The following is a 7,087-nucleotide window of genomic DNA, read 5'->3' on the forward strand; positions in this document are numbered from 1 at the left end:
TCCAATTTCCTTTAATAGCAATCTGGTACTATCCTACCCACTTCAATTCAAAAGTTTGAAGTTAATTCAAATCAAAAGACCATATTGGAGCAAAAGTAAGCAAATGTGTAAACTCTAGGACATTCTTATTGCTGTATTAAGTTTGAAGATGAGCATACCTACCACAGCAGTATTGTTCCAGGAAGCAGGATAGGAACAGTGGTAAATTAGGAAACAGACTATTAATTGCACAATTAATAGAAAAGTAAAAAAAAATGTTTCAAAATCTACAATAAACCTGTATCCAAAGGAGTGATAACAATGAGGTGCTGGACTTTAGTACTGTGGTACAGCTTTGCAATGGACTCACTGGCCTATGGGTACGGCTCACTTCCTGCCTCCTGAAGGATGAATATGCTACACAGAGCTATGATGGTTTCTACTGAGTGGTAAAATTCACAGAAATTCCACGTTACTCATGTCAGAATCATTCCTTGTGCAAAGTTTGATGTAGATGAAGATAAAGTGGTTTCTTGGTCAATAACTGCAATTTCTTTTAAAGTCAGTGTGTTTCTTGTACCTGTAACCACAATAGAAGGATCATTGTTTAAAATACTTTGATGATTGATCTACACCAATGTTATATTCTAGATGAGAGGGACTAAGAAGAAACATGAACTAGTAACCATTAGAACAGTATGAATCCTATATGTATATCACTTACAGTTCTATTACAATTGGCCCAGGTTTAATCTCATCCATCTCCATGAAAGCAAAACACTTGGTGCTGGTAAACCTTTTTTTTAGGCTTGTAGTGTTTGAATTCAAAGAAGATAGCTGCACCTAAGGAATTAAAACAAACCACATAAGCCAGAGACCACACATTTCTTATGTGTCACCAGAAGCCTATGATTTTATAAAGTAACATGTGTCAAACAGTCTGATGACACAACTGTTGATAACTCACTGTGGCTGTCACTCCAAGATCTTCTACCATGTCTGAGTGACATTTCTCCATATCATTTAATTCTACAAAGTACAACAAAATTGTATAGCAAGAATGTAAGTTATGTACACAGGTAGAATCATAAACTACCAAAGAATATAAAATATTAAATACCACAAGAAAACAGAAGTTGCTTAAGTATCAGCAGTACCTATAGAAATGGTTTCAATAAGCACCTATATTTGATAGAATAAAAATTTAAAAGAGTTCCTTTAAAAAAAATTCTAGCTTATATCATTTCTCTCCCTCCTGAAACCACCATGCCCAGATTGTCCTTTCCATATTCTTACAAACTAACTGCCAGTTATAGTATCTTTTTACCCAATGTGTCTTATTGAAAGAAAAAAAAAATCTTTAACTGTTAGAAAGTAATCATTAGGTTCCTAAAAAGACTTAAGGTAATTATTAGGGAACCTGCTTCCTTAACTCTGTATTATGAGAAAAACTTCCCTATCAAATAATATTTAACCACATTATTACACAACTAGATAATGCAACTGCTAATTCTTATATTTAAAAAAAATTGATTTGACTTTAACTATGTGACGTAAGATCTTGTGTTAAGTACACTATGAACACAAACCCAGATAAGTACTGTGTCCTTAAGAAGTCAGTAACTGATAATTACAAACCTTTGGTTAATTTTTCAATATGCTTCTGGGAGCTCAATGTCCACATTAAAATGAACATATGTATCTTCTTTTCTTGAAGCCACAGGAGTATCTTGCACAGGAGTTAGGAGAAACAAATAAGTTTCTGCTTATGAGCATTCACATATACAGACGGAAAATCTAGAAACTGAAAAGGTTCCTAAAGAGGCATAGAAAGAGCTGAGAGGAGATTCTCAGGCTAAGAGATTCCTATTTGGTGTGAGAAAGTATGTGAGAGTTGTTGAAGTTCATGGGGTATGTGGAGAGAAATGAATATAGACTGGATAGGAGACCTCATGAAGGGGACAAGGAAGCCTTTACATGGCCAAGTGGACAAAACTTGATCTTCATAGTGAAGTGGTAAAAAGAACAAACATGTTTTCCTTAGGGAATAATAGCCCACTATATTTTTCTATGCAAAAAATAATCTGGAGTATATAATTTGCCACAATGGAGCTCTGCCACCATTTTCTAACTTTGATCAAGTATATGACTTATTTAGAAAAGCCTTTAAACCTAACCTTATCATAATTTCCCTGTTAAGAACCAAAAATGGATGAGAACAGCCAACAAAAACCCTTTTGTTAATGAATAATTTTTCATATATATTATCTAAATTCTGGTTATACTGTTTACAACATAGCCTGAATTTATAACAACCAGATGGTACGTTATATATAGTTTTAATTTCCCGGGTTTTAAAATCTCAGTTTAATCAAATTCAACATGGACTCATTTAATAACTCCTCAGTGTTTATGTGTTATTCATTTATGTGTCTCAAAAAGCTCAAAAACAATTTAGTACATTTAATAATTTAAAAATATTTACATAAAAATATTTCAATTTAACATGAAAAGGTAATTTAACATTTACAACACCATTAAATATTATTGTGTTTTAAGTATACTTTCTGAATGAGTATGCAGTTTTACAAATGGCCTATCAAACAATGTAAATATTTTCCAGTACACTATATATTTGATAACTGGTAACATCGGAATTTAAAAGTGTAGCAGTATTAGTGCTGTGGATTATGTTCTTTAAATAAATGTTTTTCTTTGTGGTCATATTTTTCTTTTAATTAGCACTAATGAACCCATGGATCTGACTTTATTTCTGCAATTGATAAAAGTTCCTCCATTTAATTTCAGCACTGATCTGTTCCTTTGGTGCAAAACTACAGGTTAAAATAAGCCCTTTGTACTAACTATAGTTATTTCTGTAAAATGGTATAATTTATTCCTTAATCACATCATCATCCCACGGGATTGCATTCAGGGCATGGATGTTATGGACGCACACTACTTCCCTGTCCCCTGATTTTCATCTGCCTCTGTAGGACTCACCTATGTAGATACCTCAGTAGCACAGGAAGAAGAGGGGCTGAAGCAGGAGAGATGGGAAAACAGGACAAGGGCCTCTGTGTAGAAAACTACACACCCATGGAAGGTGAGAGGTGCTATTTTTAATCGACATCCTGAAGGCTGTAGCTGCTGTTAAGGACAATGTGTATGTTTATTCCGCACATTAGATGGAATCTGAAGAGCAAAAATCTATACAAACTCAAAAGCAAAAGTGAGTGTATAAGTAGGAAATATTTTTTGTAAGTCTTTCAGAACTAGGGGCTGGGGATGTGGCTCAAGCAGTAGCACGCTTGCCTGGCATGCGTGTGGCCCGGGTTCGATCCTCAGCACCACATACAAACAAAGATGTTGTGTTCACCGAAAACTAAAAAATAAATATTAAAATAATAATAATAATAATAAAAGATTTCAGTCTCTGGTATTTGGAATTTAGGCTGCAGTCCTTATTTAAAAAAAATCTGCAATCTGTATTTGGGGTAAAAATGGGAGTTCATAACCCACTTGAATCTAATGTATGAAATATGATATGTCAAGAGCTTTGTAATGTTTTGAACAACCAATAAAAAAAGTCTTTCAGAACTATGTTCTGTTATGATCTCTTCTAGATTCTGCCTCATTATAGAATGCATTAATGTAAGTTGTCACATATACAAGACCATTCCCTGTCAAAACCTTTGTCCCATTTGAGAAAAAACATAATGCAATTTGCCAGTTATTTACCCTTTACACTAACTGTAATATAGGGATTGATGCACTGTCCAGAGTCTTTCAGGCCAATTTTCTCAATCCTGATAGTGAGTAATGTCATTCCCGGTTCTGATGGCAACCTTGGTAATAAAGTACCGGGCAACAGAGAAACCTCAATAAAAGTTAGCTCTACCAATAATTCAGAGTAAATACTTTGACAAACAGAAGATATAGCCTACCTCTTAGGAACTAGCTAGGCATTATGTATTTTTATTTCCAAAATTCATGAACATCTGATGTTATACTTTTTTAGAAAAATATTTAATTTTACACATAATATATCTGCATTTCCCAACCATACAATCACCTTTAAGCAGAAATAATAATTTCTATAATAATAGTGTATAGTATGTATAATAAAAGTTTGTTAAAAACATCACTTGAGGAAGCCCAATTATACATAATAGTATAATATGCTCACATAATATTTATATTCCATATGTACTTCTATATTATACTCAGCATCTTAATATGAAGTGGTAGAACAAAGACAAGAAAAGCTTTTTAAAATACTTGTTATACTGTTCTAAAGTCTGAGACATTTAATATCAGAGTTGATCAATACATTCTTTAGTTACTCCTAATAAAGAAAATTTACAATTTGATATTTATGTTTTAATTTAACTATAGTCTAACTTCTATTCTTCATTCTATTTTGTATGATTTATTCTCTCAGAAATTAGTACTATATAGTCTGCCATATAAAAGGGCCATTGTATAACTGAAAAATTTCCCTAAAACCAACTAAAATTCTTAAAACTAAAAACCCACCCAGAACAACATGACAACATTCACCCACCAAGAATATATGAAGGAAGAAATCAACTGTTCACTATGTTACCTTTTTTGAAACTACCAATAGAGAACAGATGCAAATAAGCTGATTTTAATCAAGTATGCATACAGAACCTCAAAATACACTTAACAAAAGATTCTGGTTGATGTTTTTCAAGTTTCTATTCAACAATGTGTTATGCTACTTTTAATGATGAGTTGTTTGAAATACATGAATCAATCAACACACTACATTTGAAAATACACATTTGATTGATGGCAAATGTGGCTTGAGGAAATTTTGGGAGGTGATGGGAATGTTCTGAACTTGTATAGTGATGACAGATGCAAAACTCTATAGAAGTGTCAAAAATCAATGAATTTTATACTTACAGAAGGGAAATGTTATGATATGCAAATTATACCTCAACAGTGCTGTTAAAAATGTATTACTTTCTAATTTAAACAAATATGAAGACAATACAGACAAATGCAAGAATGGCAAAGCCTGGAGACTGCATTCCATGGTTGCATTAACAAACCTAAATGGGCTCAGACTGATATCATTAAATATATACATAATACCTTTTATGCATCTTCTTTGATTGACAAATGAGGGTACTTTTAGAAGAGGGGCTTGTACCTGGACATCTGGGATGAATTTTAGAGAGTTAAGAAACACCTCTGAAATTTTATGAAAAATGTGAATCTGTATACATTTATATACATACATATTCACATGTATGTATATCATATATGATTTTTTCTGCAGAAAAGTTCATTCTATTATGTAGTACATGGCTGTATAAATATGCTACAGTTTATGTACACATTCTTGTGTTGATAGATATTTGAATTACTTCAAGTATTTGGATATAGTTAATACTCTTCTGAACATCTTCTGGTGCCCATAAGCACCCATTTCTGAAACAGAGGAATCACTAAGTCACCTGTCATGTTACCTCCATACCTACTATGTAACGACAATCCATTTTCCAAGGTGGTTGTGCCAATTTTTATTCCTAGCCCAAGGGCAGTAGTGTTCCCATTGCTCCACATTCTCACTAGGTACTGTTTACTCAGATTCTTCATGTTAGCCAATTTTGGTATAAAGAGATCAATCATTTTAATTTGCATTCCTCTGAAGATTAATAAGGCTGAGCACCTTTTAGAATAAATCAAATATATGATTTCCTCTTTTCTGAAGTGTGTTCAATTTTTTTGCTCAATTTTTTATTGAGATGTCTATCTCATTGAGCTGTAGGAGGTCTCTATTATTTTGCTGGACAAATGTTTTACAAATAGCTTCTTAGTAGTTTTCCTTTATAAAGACTTTTTGTTGAAGTAGAACATATACATTTTAAAATGGACAAATTGTTAGTACAGTTTGCTGAACTTTCACAAAGTGAATACACCTGTATAATTAGTATCAGATCTAGGAAAGATATGATCAGCCTCCTGGGAGTGTCCTTCCCCCCACCCTGTCCAATTCACTCTTCCAAAAGATAGCAACCATTGCTAACTTCTAACACCAAGTATTAGTTTTGAATGTTAAGAATGACTTTCTCTGCCATGGTGTCTTCTGATTATGATAAATACTTACTGCTAGTAATATCAAATTTCTTAATATCTTCCTTTACAATCAGTGCTTTTTATGTCATATTTAAGAAAACTTACCCCACTCCAAAATCATAAAGATATTATCTTGAAAGCATTTTATTGACATTAATTCTATATGTCACACAGAATTATTGTCTACGGTGTATAGTAGGAGCTTTAATTTCATTCAATTTCACATAAATACTCAATTGTCTCAGCACTACTCATTGAAAAGACTGACATTTTCCACCACTGATCTGCAGTCCCACCTCAATCATAAATCAAGTGGCAATCACTTTCTGAGTTTTCTATTCTGTCTTACCGGACTGTTTATCCTCTTACCATTAATACAGTATCTTAATTCTATAGCTGTATAAAAGGTCCAGGAACTGCAATAAAAATTCAGATGAGTTTCAGAAAGAGTCTATCTTTATAAACTGCTTCGTCTAATTTATGAACTAGTATATATCTTTACATTTTAAAAATCATAACATTTATTTAATAGAACTTTATTTGACCTAAAACCTTTAAGAAATGAAGACCTACAGATCCAGGGAAAACTCCTGTTTTTATGTTTATGTTCCATGAAGAATGGATGGCCATGCAGAAATGACTGGAGAAGGGGGTGTGAGCTAATGGTAAAAGGCTGCCAGGGCGGGATCCCAGCAAAACCTGTCTGGTCAGATTCTTCTTGGCCTCTCTGTATAGCCTTCTTTCCTTCTGGACCTAAGGCAGGCCCTGTCTGGAATGAAGGTTTTTAAGGGAGGGGGGGAGGGAGGGTAGGGGGACAGGGAGGGAAGGGAAGAGAGAGGAAAAGAGGGGGGAGAGAGAGAGAGAAAGAGAGAGAGAGAGAGAGAGAGAGAGAGATATCATATATATAAAGTGTGAAAAGAATCCAAGCATGCACCAATAAAAAAAAAGATCCAGAAATTAAATCACTAATTAAAATAAAAAATAAAAAATGTAA

At 33.4% G+C, this 7,087-nt stretch overlaps 1 pseudogene; it reads right to left on the reverse strand.

The window, feature by feature from the left end:
• Positions 1-466: 466 nt before the first annotated feature.
• Positions 467-5,613, reverse strand: LOC144252327 (axin interactor, dorsalization-associated protein-like; annotated as a pseudogene).
• Positions 5,614-7,087: the final 1,474 nt, after the last annotated feature.

Source organism: Urocitellus parryii, unplaced genomic scaffold, assembly GCF_045843805.1.
Source record: "Urocitellus parryii isolate mUroPar1 unplaced genomic scaffold, mUroPar1.hap1 Scaffold_40, whole genome shotgun sequence".
Classification (NCBI taxonomy): Eukaryota; Metazoa; Chordata; class Mammalia; order Rodentia; family Sciuridae; genus Urocitellus; species Urocitellus parryii.